At 39.8% G+C, this 14,197-nt stretch overlaps 1 protein-coding gene across 1 annotated transcript in view; it reads left to right on the top strand.

Annotated features, from left to right (window-relative positions):
* Positions 1-14,197, top strand: part of UTRN (utrophin) — a 546,896-nt gene that overhangs the window by 12,080 nt on the left and 520,619 nt on the right. The gene's annotated exons all lie outside the window — the stretch shown is intronic.

Raw genomic sequence — 14,197 nt, 5'->3', positions numbered from 1 at the left:
TTTAGAAATGCCACAAAAGCCAGGAAAGCTATCCCCACTCAATGAAGGTGGCTTTGCCAGACAAAGAAAGAAGAGGAAATAAACAGAAATCTCCTTAAGTACTAGGAATGGTCCCTTGCGGCTGTTTTGCTGGATTTGGTGAATGTTGTGTGCAAAGATCACATTCTTGTGGTTGTGGTCGTATTGAAGGGATAAGAACCCAGGAAGAAGAAAGATTCTGAACAAAGGGAGATTGAAGTTCACTAGCAGGGAGAAAAATCCCCACAGAGGAGTCTGTAAATTCAAGGGAAGTGGTGGGAGTCCTCATTTCAATGCTTAGAGATGAACTGCACAAAATAACAGAGGCACTTGTGTGGGGAGCAATCCCAAGCTGGTGGCTGCTCAGACAAGTCCACCCACCAGGATTTGGCCACTTACAGCTCTACAGCTTTCTAAGCTTCTGGGATAAGGGCTCCCTGCTTCCCACCTCTCAGGAAAATGGCCCATGGGCCCCAAAGCCCATCTATCCTGTGATGCACCTGAAGCTGAGTGAGCCTGCGGGCCCTTGAAAAGAACCCTGCAAGTTCACTGATTTTTTCCATGCAAATATCTTTTTTTCTCTACAGAATCTTCATGAAGAAGTAGCATTTCCATCACCTGTTTCATCAAATAAATCTAGATATTTTCTCCTGGTTTCGTTCATTGTTTGTATTGTTGAGACTTCTGGTGGCCCACCTTCCCCCATCTTTTCTCCACTTCATCCAAAGTAGTTGAAGCACAATGTTTGGCAGGGACACATTGCTGCCTGGAATAAAGACCACATTGTACAACTTTTCTCTTAGCTGCAGGCAGCAGTGTGTGTAAGATTTGGCCAGTGACATAGGTAGAAGTGCTACTGGAAAACTTCCAAGAAAACATCCTTAAAGGACATTGTGAGCATGCCCTTTGCTCCTGAGAACATGGATATGGTGACTGGTCATACTGGACCACGGGGAAGGAGGCCACCGCCTGGGGTTGGGAGAAAAGAAAGCTAAAAGGAGCTTTTTCCTGAGGTCTCATCTTAGTAAAGCAAAACCACCATCACGGCTCAAGACTACCGAAATTCAGATGTCCATGAAGACTGGAACAAACTGTTATTTGGGGAATCCAAATTTCTTTTATCTGCAGCCACTCATCCTACTTGATAGTAGCACAAATCAGTATAAATATTAATATTAGTATAAGAAATACTAGAAAGAAGTCACTGACCATTGCTCTATACTGACACTTCAGCTTTTTCTTTTCTTTTCTTTTTTTTTTAAGATTTCATTGATTTATTTCACAGAGAGAGAGAGAGAAAGAGAGCATGCACACAAGCAGGGAGAGCGGCAGGCAGAGGGAGAGAAAGAAGCAGGCTCCCCGCAGAGTGGGGAGCCCGATGTGGGACTCGATCCCAGGACCCCGGGATCCTGACCTGAGCTGAAGGTGGACGCTTAACCGACTGAGCCACCCAGGTGCCCTCACTTTTTCTTTTTATCACGTCCTTTCAGTCTTGCCCTGAAATACTGACATATAATTTAAGGGAATTATCAAATTTCCAACCTGCCTACCTGAATATTAACATAGAAAAAAATGGTCACATGATTAATTTTTTTTTTTTCCTAAGCGAAATTGCAGCCAATGATACCAACATTAAGATGTCAGGCAAAGCAGACAGCAGACTCTACATACTTTCTTTTTTTTCTTTTTAAGTTTAGGACACTAAAGGAGCAACAGAGTTTCTGAATCTGAAGGCTCTGGTCCTGTGTATGTGTTCCTCCTCTCTGAATCCCTCCATTCTCTGCTTCCCCAGAGATTAAAACTTAGGAGAGAGATGGGCAGCTTAGTTGGTTGAGCATTTGGCTCTTGGTTTTGGCTCAGGTCATGATCTCATGGGTCGTGACATCAAGACCCACACCGGGCTCTGCATTCAACTCAGAGTCTGCTTGGGATTCTTTCCATCTTCCTCTCCACCCCGCCCCCCCCCCCCGTCCTCCACTCCCCCCAGGCTCACATGTGTGTGTGTGCACGTGCGCACACGCGCTCTCTCCCTCTCTCTCAAATAAATCTTAAAAAAAAAAAAAACTCAGGAGAGAGATAGGCTAGAGATATAAGATGGGAATCATCAATCTAAAGGTGATAATGAAAGCAAAGGAATGAAAAAAAATTACACAGGAGTAAGGAGATGAGTAAGAAGAGAGTCCCTGATGGATTTCTGCAGAAAGTTCACATTTAAGTAATGCATAGAGAAAGAGACCTTCTTAATGAAGACTGTGAGGGAGTGGTTAGAGATGCTGAAGAAAAACAAAACATTATCAATGTCTTCTATTGATCAACTGATAAACAGCATCAACTTTCTGTGATCTGGAAAATAAGACATGAATTGATAGATGGTCACTTGGATCTAGCAACTAGGAGGCCATCAGTGATGACCAACACACGAGCAGTTTCAGGTGGCAGGAATGGGGCATGGGGAGAGGTTCAGGCAAGAGGTGGGGCAGGGCAAGATTCTGTGCATAGATGTATCCAAGACTATTTCCAGCACACAAACTATTGGGCTGCTCTTTGTTTGCATTCAATGGCAAAGTTAGTTAAAAAGTCAGTTGTTTGACTGAGTGGACCTTCCAAGTCCTTTGAAGCAAATTAATATTTGTGTGCAAACCTAGTCTATGGTAAAAGAAAGAGAAAACTGGAAAGCAGTCTTTCTTGGAGGGTAAAATCTCCTTTATGGCACCGCAGTCCTGCCAAAGTGCCTCTCAGGGGCATCTGGAAAGGGAATGGAAGCCACCACTTGCTTGAATAGTCACATTAGACTTGAAAGGCATTAGACATCTAAGCAAATGCTCTACTGCTTCCAGAATTAAGCACTTACCACACGGAGGGAGGCTGAAAAGTTAGAAAGAAGAAACCTGGGCAAAGAGCCTGAGAAACTGACCTACCTTTTGAGAGCTAGAATTAGGATGGAAATTTGGAACTTGGAAGACTTTCTGGTTTTTCCCACTGTTTCTATTTTCTGTAATTATTTCCTTTTTGTAAAAGCTTGCTATTTTGTAAAGTTCTCTGATATGTAAAGACAGTTTCTTCTTATTATCTCTGTTTCTCAGTGCTTTGTGTTATCATGTGCTAAATATATTTCACCATTTTATTTACTTCGGGCTGAAGTGCTGACGCCATTATGTGACTTCTCCACATCCAAATCCGAGCTGCACATTTCAAAGATAAATCACTGTAATTATTTATCCTCTGCAGCAGCAGGAGGTGTAAAAGCCAAACTAATATGCACCTTTAGCCCATTGGAATGAGTCTTTGAAAACAAATTGCTCAGAACTCTTAACTTTGACTCTGTATTTCTAGATCCCGTAATAGTATGAGATAATTGAGGTTTGTGGAATGAGTTGGGAAATTTTACTTATTTTTCAAAGACTCCCAACCATAGCTTCATATTTATTAGGATTCTTATTGAGTCCTACAGGGTCAGTCCTCAGGGTTGGTCAGTCCTCACCAACAACCTCAGAAAGAGCCTGAAAACTAGAGGTTTGGAATTCAGAGTGAACACTTTCGAAGCTAGGGCTCAAGAAGTTTCTATTTGGTTGCTTTGGTTTATTTTTAGAAGGCAATTCTTGACTCCCTAGCACTTTTCTTAGGTAACTTAAAATGCAATCATTATCACAAATTCGAATTTCCTTCCCTTCCTGATGGCAGAAAATGAAGTTTGCTAAAATTTATTTCCTATTCCACTCTGAGGTAGAGAAGTTTTCTGAAAAATTCTTTCCTTAAGTGGATGGACAAAAAATTGCCCACATTGTAACTTGACCTGACTTTGAAAGGGTAGTATGCATAAAGGCAATCACTATTTTTATTCAGCAAATGTACCATCAGGGCCTTCATGTTAAATGCAACCTCTTACCCCAACAGAGTTGCCAAGTTCTACTAATTTATTTTATTTTATTTTTTTTTCCCTGCTGGACAAATTTCTTGGTTCATTGTTAGAGAGTTCCTCCCAGGTTCTTGGGAAAAACCTTGGCTGGTCAGAAGTGGTTCATGGCTTCCTTCTCTCTACCTCTGCCTTTTTTATTTTAAATACTTTCAAAATGCAATCTCTTAATCACATGCTATACAAGGAAATCTTGATGGAAAATACTAGGGTTTAAAATTTCTCACATAAGCAAATTTTTTTAGATGATGGAAGTTAATCATAAGCAGAAGCCAAGAATATAATTTGCAGAATTCCAATTTGTTGAAGGCTAGTTTTCCAAAAGCTGATTTATAGAATATTCTAATATATCACATTTATGTGAATATTGTAAATTTTTAAAAATATTCAATTTCTCAAAATTTAGCATGTTCTATGGGAATCCATCATACTTTTTTCTTAATATACAGGATCATTTTAGGTAAATTCTGATTCATTCTAGATGGTTTTAAACTTGAAATAAAAATTTAAAGCTGATAGAGATGTGACAATATTCCTGTTAAAGCTAACAAATATGTCTGAAATACCAATAAATCTGCTAAGTTGTTTGTTCAGTAAATTTGCTTGATGCTAATTTAATGTGTGGTGACTAGATTAAGACATGTCTACCCTGTATAGTGTGGTATGTACCCTGCATATATCCAGGGCATTATTCACATGAACTATGTTGTGAATGGGTCCACTCACAGTTGTGCAGCACAGAGACCCTAGACCCAAGATAGATCATAACCCTAACCCTAACCCTAGCCCCAACCAAGTAGCATGTTGGGAGCTCCATTAACCAGACCAACAATTCCAATCTAATTTGGAGGAACACACATATCCTAGAAGTTCAAATTAAGAGGATCAAGCAAGGCCAGAAGCATAGCTTATAGCATAAGTTAGAATTATCTGGAGGAGATTTTAAAAATTCTTATATCCAAGTTGTGCCCCAGACCAATTAGTTCTTGGTAGGATCCAAGCATGAACTTTTTTTTTTAAAGATTTTATTTATTTATTTATTCATTTATTTATTTATTTATTTGAGAGAGAGAAAGAGTGTGCGTGCATGAGCAGGGGGAGGGGGAGAGGGAGAAGGAGAGGGAGAATCTCAAGCAGACTCACAGGGCTGGATCTCACGACCATGAGATCATGACCTGAGCCGAAATCAAGAGGGTTGAACCCTTAACTGACTGAGCCACCCAGGCATGAACATTTTTTTTTTATTCGCATATAATGTATTATTTGTTTCAGGGGTACAGGTCTGTGATTCATCAGTCTTACACAATTCACAGTGCTCACCATAGTACATACCCTCCCCAATGTCCATCACCCAACCACCCATCCCTCCCACCTCCACTCCAGCAACCCTGTTTCCTGAGATTAAGAGTCTCTTATGGTTTATCTCCCTCTCTAGTTTCATCTTGTTTAATTTTTCCCTCCCTTCCCCTATGATCCTCTGTCTTGTTTCTCAAATTCCTCATATTAGTGAGATCATATGATACTTGTCTTTCTCTGATTGACTTATTTCGCTTAGCATAATACCCTCTAATTCCATCCCATGTCATTGCAAATAGCAAGATTTCATTTTTTTTGATGGCTGCATAATATTCCATTGTATATATATAACCACATCTTCTTTATCCATTCATCTGTTGTTGGAAATCTAGGCTCTTTCCATAGTTTGGCTATTGTGGACATTGCTGCTGTAAACATTGGAGTGCATGTGCGCCTTCGGATCACTACATTTGTATCTTTGGGGTAAATATCCAGTAGTGCAATTGCTGGGTCGTAGGATAGCTCTATTTTCAACTTTTTGAGGAACCTCCATACTGTTTTCCAGATTGGCTGCACCAGCTTGCATTCCCACCAACAGTGTAGGAGGGTTCCCCTTTCTCCGCATCCTCCCCAACATCTGTCGTTTCCTGACTTGTTAATTTTAGCCATTCTGTCTGGTGTGAGGTGGTATCTCATTGAGGTTTTGATTTGTATTTTCCTGATGCCGAGTGATGTTGAGCACTTTTTCATGTGTCTGTTGGCCATTTGGATGTCTTCTTTGCAGAAATGTCTGTTCATGTCTTCTGCCCATTTCTTGATGGGCATGAACATTTTTAAAAGCTTCCTGAGTGATTGCAGTATGCAAATGTTATATAATAAATAATTGGATTGGCATTTGTCCCTGGTTCTTAGGGAGGAGAGAAACTCCAAATTCTTGGAATTCCTCCAGTGATAAGAGTGTCTTTGTTTTTCCATAGTGAGCCCTTGGACCACACCTGAGTTTATGCTAAGTAGATGACTCAAATCAGGGGCTGGTCATGCCTGAAAGACCAACCATTGGATTAAAAGCTGAGTCTTGAGCCATAGTGATATTAGCACAAATTTTCAACTTCCAAGGCGGTGAGAAAGGCTAGAGATTGAGTTCAATCATGTAGCCAATGATTCCATCAATTATGCCTACATAATGAAACTTCAATAAAAACTCTGGGCAGTGGCTTGGTGAATACATAGATATGCTAGGAGGGTGATGGGTCCTGATTCCATGGGGAGAAGGCATGGAAACTCTGTATGTGAGACCTCCCAGACCTCACTCTATGTGACTCTTCATTTGACTGGTCCTGATTTGTATCCTTTACAAAAAACTGACAATCATATGTGTAGCACTTTCCTGAGTTCTTTTTTTTTTTTTTTTTTTAAAAGATTTTATTTATTGATTTTGATATAGAGAGAGAGACAGCAAGAGAGGGAACACAAGCGGAGAAGGCGGGGCTAGAAAGGGAGAAGCAGGCTTCCCGCGGAGCAGGGAGCCCGATGCGGGACTCGATCCCAGGACCCTGGGATCATGACCTGAGCCGAAGGCAGACGCTTAACGACTGAGCCACCCAGGTGCCCTCTTTTTTTTTTTAAAAAGATTTTATTCATTCATTTGAGACACAGAGATACAGAGAGAGAGATAGAGCATGGGCAGGGAGAGAGGCAGAGGGAGAGGGAGAAGCACGCTCCCCGCTGAGCCAGATGTGGGGCTCGATCCCAGGACTCTGGGATCATGACCTGAGCTGAAGGCAGACACTTAACTGACTGAGCCACCCAGGCACCCCACTTTCCTGAGTTCTGTAAGTCATTCTAGAATATTATCAATCCTGAAAGGGTAGTACAACCTCCAAATCTGCAACTAGTTGATCGGAGATTGGAAGTGCAGGTGGCCTGGGGACCCTGAACTTGCAGCTGGTACCTGAAGTGAGGGCAGTCTTATTGGGGACTTCCCTTAAACCTGTGGAGTCTGATGCTAACTGTAGGTGATTCACATCAGAATTGAATAGTGGCATTATAAAGATTTTATTTATTTATTTGTCAGAGAGAGAGAGAGAGAGAAAGAGGCAGGCAGAGGAAGAAGCAGGCTCCCCACTGAGCAAGGAATCCAATGATGTGAGGCTTGATCCCAGGACTCTGGGATCATGACTTGAGCCAAAGGCAGATGCTTAACAGACTGAGCCACCCAGGCGTCCCCAAATAGTAGTACTATAGCAACAAAGTTGAGAACCACTCTTCTAGGAAAAGATGCTTCAGAGCATTAAGAGAGTGCCAAAATCAAATTGTCCATCCAGGTCAAGGCAGGGACATTATCAGGGTCCAATTAGCATGGGCTAGTGTGGAAGGAGTTTGAGGGCAGGCAGGAATGAGATAGAGGTGCTTGGCCTCAAAGTTCCATCTGGGAATGAGAGTAGAAATTATAAACCAGGACATAAGGTCAGTCATGAAAGGTACCTATATGTTGTGGGACACTAGAGCTCAGTGCTCAAACAGATAAGCTCCATTGTCCCCAGAGGCAGGCACATTGTCCCCCAGAGGCTTTGACACACAGCCACAGACTCTTGGTGGTGGAGCATCACCCCCAGCAAAAGTCGTTGGATGGAAGCTCTCTATTTCACCAGGGCTGGTTTCATGAGTAAGGTGGGGTTGAAACAGCTAGTCCTGGAATTATGGTCGTTATGGCTGGATGGATCTGGAGTCAGTAAATATAAGATTTAAATAATCTAAATTCTTCCCATAAGTGGCTTCTTAAAAAAAAATATGCTGAACATACAATAATTTGAATATATCTTGTGTCTTGCATTTCTTGATATGGAAGGCTGAATGAGAAGCTCTTGTCAAGGGTGGGATGTCACCGAGCAAGGTCAGGTGACTGGCTGACTTCCAAGAGGTGGCATTCATCCTCAAGAATCTGCCACAGTCCGGAGTCTTTCTCAGCTTTCCAGGTGCATCATTTTCATCTTGCTGCCACTCTAAAGTTGATTCTTCTTGGACAAGCTGATTCACACTGAAGTAAGCCTCGGGTGTCTGAAGTGTATAACCCAAATGTGTGTGAATTCATAATATATCAATAGGAATGGGCTTTCTCTATACACAGAATTGCTTGGGAAAAAAAATGTTATGGGGTGAGCATGCAGTTAGAACAAGACGAATCTGTTGTACCGCACTTAGAATGTCTGATGCTCTGAAGCCCTGTGAGACAGATGGCAGCCATCTCCACCATGGGGTGGGCACACCCACTCTCTGACTAGCCTTCCGCCTCCCTGCGTGGCATCGGTCAGACCCTGCAAAGCTTGCCTCTGCAACTGTCCCTTTGCTTTGCTTTCTTTATTGATCAATGCTCTCTGCTGATTGATTCATCTTTCTTTAGATGTGTTATTAACTGTAATCGGGTCACTGCCAAATCTCGCAGACCCGAGAGCCATTTTGTCTCTTTATCAAGGTGACTTTACATCGTTCTCTGCTGGCCCATCATGAGTGATTTGACTCTCAGAGTACAATTTTCCAAATTTTCTCCTGATTTAAAAACACATTTTTAACTGAAAATACATAAAAATATAAACATCCTTCATAATTCCACCACCTCATTGGAACATAATTATATTCTCTCTACTTACAAAGTTTGTTTCTGGGTTTCTGTGAGTATTCTGTTTTATTTATTTATTTATCTATTTATTTAATCTACTGAGAGATAATTTGCATATGAAATCCACCTATTTTAAGTGTACAATTCATTGATCGTTTTTAAATACATGGAGTTGTATAGCGATCATCACAATCCAAGTTCAGAACATTTCCGTCAGTTCAAATCGATTTGCAGACAATCTCCATTCCTCACTCCAGTTCCAACAACCACTAATCTATATTCTGAATCTACAGATTTGCCTTTCTGGACATTTCATCATAGAAATAGAATCATGTGATCTTTTGTTACTTAGCGTAATGGTTACTTAGTTCATCAATGTTGCAGCACGTATTTGCAATCTGTTCCTTTTTATTGCATAATAGACTTCCATTGTGTGGATATGCCACATTTTATTTATCCATTCACTGCTTGATGGAAGTTTGAATGGTTTCCACTTTTTGGTTATTATGGATAATGATGCTGTGAGCATTTATGTGCAAGTCTTTGTATGGACATATGTCTTCATTTCTCCTGGGTAGATACCTAGAAGTGAAATTGCTGCACTATATGGTAAATTTATGTTTAGCATTTTAAGAGACTGTCAAATTCTTTTCTAAAGTGGTCGTGCCATTTTGAATTCCCACCAGCAAAGCATAAAGTTTCCAGCTTGTTCACATCATTGCCAACACTTGGTATTATCTGACTTTTTGAATATAGCCATTTTAAGTAGGTATGAAGCAGTATCTCACTGTAGTATTAATTTACATTTTCCTAATAACTAATGATGTTACATGTCTTTTCACATGCTTATTAGCCACTTGTATATCTTCTTTGGTGAACTGTTCATCAAGCCTTGTCTCTTTTTTTAAATCCAGCTGTTTGTCTTATTATTGATTTGAAAGAGTTCTTCATATATTCTAGATACTAGTCCTTTATCAGATACATGATTTGCAAACATTCTCTTTCTACAACTTATCCTTTCATTTCTTAATGGTGTCTTTTAAAGTACAAAAGGTTTTAATTTTGATGCAGTTGAATTTAACATCCTTTTACAACGTGCTCTATGATCTATTTTGAATTACTTTTGTGTGTATGATGTGAGAGGTTAAGGATCTAAATTCATCTTTCTGCATGCGAATATCTAATTATTCCAGCACTATTTGTTGAAAACACAATTCACATTGAATTTTCTTGACCCTTTTCCAAAAATCAATTGACCATAAATATTTCTAGACTCTAAATTCTGTTCCATCAATTTATATGTTTTTTTATATCAGTACCACAGTGTCTTGATTACTGTAGTTCTATACTGAGTTTTGAAATTAGAAAATTTGTTCTTCTTCTTCTTGGCAATTCTACTCTGCTTTTTGAGTTATAGTCACCACTTGGTATGGTTTTTCTCTTACCTCTCTTGCTGTTAGTTCCCACACCTGGTTGCTGTCAGGGTATCCAATACTAGAACACTCTCCTCCTTCTCCACCTCCTCCTCCTTCTTTTTCTTCTTGTTCTTTTCACCAGCTTCTGTTAATTATATGCTTTGGTCTGGAAATGAAAGAACACTGTCTTATACTGATGCCATGCTTTCTATTTCTCCCACCATGCATGGGTCACCAGCACAGAGAGGACTGGGAGATAATAGCCCCTGGTATAGTTTCAGAATGGAGAACACTCTCTCACTCACTCCTATATTGACACATGAAGTTTATAATAAAGGAGGCAATTGTCCAACTGTATTCACTGGTTTTACCTTATCCAGGGAACTGAGTTCATATCTGGACACACAATATGAGTTTTTCCAGTAAATACAATTTGTTTCCCCTCTGAGACATCAACTTTTTCCTCACCTAAGGCCATGCACTTCCAATAAAGTCTTTATTTCTTAATCCTGACTGAGCAGCATACTGCACTCTTTTGGTAACAGTGGTGAGTTCAGAAGAAAGCACGTAACACATTCAGAGCTACTAACATACAACGAGACTTTTTCTGGATTTCTGAAAGATTCCCACTCGGCCTACTAGACTTGAGATTGCAAAAAGGTAAGGCTGTATTTTTTTTTAACCATGTTGCTCTTCTGAGCAACCTGGCTCTTCTGAAAAGCCTCCCTGGATTTCTTTCTTAGAGAAATGGAGCTGGGAAATGAGAGAGACAGTGAATCCTGATTCTGGTCATGTTCTGTGAGCCCCTGTTCCAAACCATGCCTTGAATGAAACTTACTCTGGAGTTTTTTAATTATGTGAGCCAATAAGGTTTCCTTTTTGCCGAAGCTAACTGGGTTTTGTTTTTGTTTTTTGCTACATGCAACCAAAATACTTTTTACTGATTCAGTTTAAGAGAGACACTGATAATTTAGAATAAACCCGGAGAAGAATTGCCAGGGGAGGTGAGTGTGACCAGAACTGTGTCAAAGGGGAAGAAAGGGAAGAGTTTGACTTGAAGAAAGAAGGTCTGGTGTGTATGTGTCGCAGGAGAAGGATGTTAACGGCATGGGGGAGGAAACTAAAGAAAGAGAAATATCTCCAAATATTTAATTAGAATTATTGATAAGAAGGTCCTGGGAAACCTATTTCAACTCAAAGTGTTAAAATTTTAACAACTTAATGTGTCTATAAATGGAATGAATTACACTGACAATGTTTGCTATGTCCAGAAGGGTTTAAAATGATTTACCAGAGATATTGTAGAGTGAATTCAAGTGACCCAATGGATGGTGTTTTTTTAGAACTTGGTCATTTGAGTATCATCTTTATAATTTTTGTCATATGAGAAAGGTACAACTTGTACCATCTTTTATTCAGTAATTTCCTTGCATCAACTCCTTATTCTTGTCTAAATAAGTTTATTTTAGAATGAAACTTGAAATCACTTCAATAAATTTAAAAAAAAAGAATCAGTGGCCAAAAATAAATGTAATAAAACAAAACGATGTTATTAAATCCTAACTAGAATTTGCCTGGCCAAAGCTCTGTGTCTGTGATCTGGGCTCTCTTTGTGAAAAGGAAAATTAATAGTTGAAGATATGATAACACCAAACTGATCATTTATCTTTCTCTAGTCAGAAGGATTAAACAAGAATTGAATAGGAAAGTTTTTTCTCACTAAGCAATTCAGTGTTTTTAATGGCATGCCTGTGTGCCATCTAAAATCATCAATCTATTCATACATTGGGAAAGCCTACAGCCTGGGTGTAATTCACACCAGAGCTTCCCAGTCTTTTCATAACTCGTCACACACAGAGAACAATATTATGTGGCACACTGGGGTAAACTAAGTCAGCTGCTCACCACCTGAGATGACTAGCCCAGGGGAGCTGACTCTGGCCAGGCAGCACGCCACCCCCACCGTTGGGGTGGAGGAGATGAATATATTGACATACAAGTAACTCTTGTAGTTAGCATTCTATTAAAGAGTTCTTGCCAGGACGCCTGGCTGGCTCAGTCATTAAGCGTCTGCCTTCGGCTCAGGTCATGACGCCAGGGTCCTGGGATCGAGCCCCACATCAGGATCCCTGCTCAGTGGGAAGTCTGCTTCTCCCTCTCCCACTCCACCTGCTTGTGTTCCCTCTCTCACTGTGTCTCTCTGTCAAGTAAATAAATAAAAAATCTTAAAAAAAAAAAAAGAGTTCTTGCCAGGAGTCTATAATTCTATACTATTTACTCTTCAAGTTTCGGGAATCTAAAAATTCAGCTTGAAGTAGTTACTTTTTATATGTATGTCTGAGAGCTCATAGGCTGGGTAAAGACCATCTCTACACCTTCTGGAAAATTCTCTCGTGGGATATTTGGCATCTCCCTTTGTGCATATGACAGAGGAGCAGCACTGAAATCAAGTTGCTATGTTTCAATGGGAAAACATATCCCCCTAGCTCCCTGACCACCAAATGAAACCACAGCCAATGTCTCTTCTTGGATTTATACTACCCTTTTCTCCAACTGGTACACTGGAAAGTCTGACTCAGTAAAAATGTGGGGGGTGTGTGTGTGTGTGTTTTTAAAGAAACCTCCACAATCCTTCTAGTCTTACATGTATAAATGCACTTTAGTGCTGACAACAATCAGTTCATTATACACCAAATAGACAATCAGGTAAGAGGAAATCGTTGTCTTTACGAGCATAGCTTTTGGCTGGGGCTACCTTATTTGGAAGAATTTGAAATGTTGTTACGGCTCGCAGAGCTCTATGGCTGGAGAACATCTGATACCAGTTTAAGATTCCATGATTCATTAAAGGATTTTGGTCTGTTCCCTACTCTTTCAGTATTTCCTTAAAATCAGATTTTAGGATTTTTCCAAATGGACAGATTATTTCTCTGAGTTTATTTCTGTTTTTCCCTGCATTGTCTTTTTCCCTAATTGTGGTGATTTACTGTCACTGGTGTTTTCCTTTTGAGTTCTTCGAGTCTGGGTGGGAGATCATTTTTGGCTTCAGACTGGAATGTCCCAGAATAACTGCTGTTTAACAGGCTACTTGTGTGTTGCAATTTTAAGGAACTCCCATGGTTGAGGCTGAGATCTATCTATAGGCACCAAATAGAGTAGGAATATTTATATTTCTGATTTCTGTTCTAAGACTCCCATCACTTCAAAGTACATTTAGCCCAATTCTTTACTCAGACCTGGAAGAAGCAAAGCAGAATGTGGACATCAGAGAATGTACTATAGACTAAGTGTTGGTGTCACCCAAAATTCATGTGTTGAGACTAGTTCTGGGTAGTTTTGCTGTAAGCATCTTTGCCACAAATGTTTTTGCTGCATAACTAATTGGTTGTCAGGTAATTTTGCCATAAAAGACAAAATCACGAACAATAAAAGGGACATTCATTTAAAAGGATATAATGAAACATGAAAAATGAATGACAAAATTTAAAAGACTGTGTTGCAAAATGCAAAACATTGGAATGTATCTGAAATATATAGCATAGGTTCATGGCAATATTGCCCAAATAGCTGATTTTATTTTGTGAATTGTACCTAAGTATTTGTCTTCAAAATCTTTAATTCAAACCCCCCCCAAAACCAAAACCAAAATCTTTCATTCATAGCATTATACATTTTTTTTGCTTGTTGACTCGTCTCCTTGTTTAGCATCATGCTTTATCTTTTTTCCCTAAAATTTCTTCCTTCATTAAGAGAGCTATCAGTTTCTAAATACTAGGATGCATATTTGTAGATGTGTTTTGTATTGAGTTGTGAAAGCCTTTCACATTGTTGTTTGTTTTTGGCATATTGTTCCATCTCCATTTATAGATGTTCCAAAATTCCATGGGGAATGGGGATTAAAACTCTGTGCCACTGTATAGACCATTATGAAGGCTAAGA

Source organism: Halichoerus grypus, chromosome 9, assembly GCF_964656455.1.
Source record: "Halichoerus grypus chromosome 9, mHalGry1.hap1.1, whole genome shotgun sequence".
NCBI classification, from domain to species: Eukaryota; Metazoa; Chordata; class Mammalia; order Carnivora; family Phocidae; genus Halichoerus; species Halichoerus grypus.
This window is presented reverse-complemented; position numbering and strand designations above follow the sequence as displayed.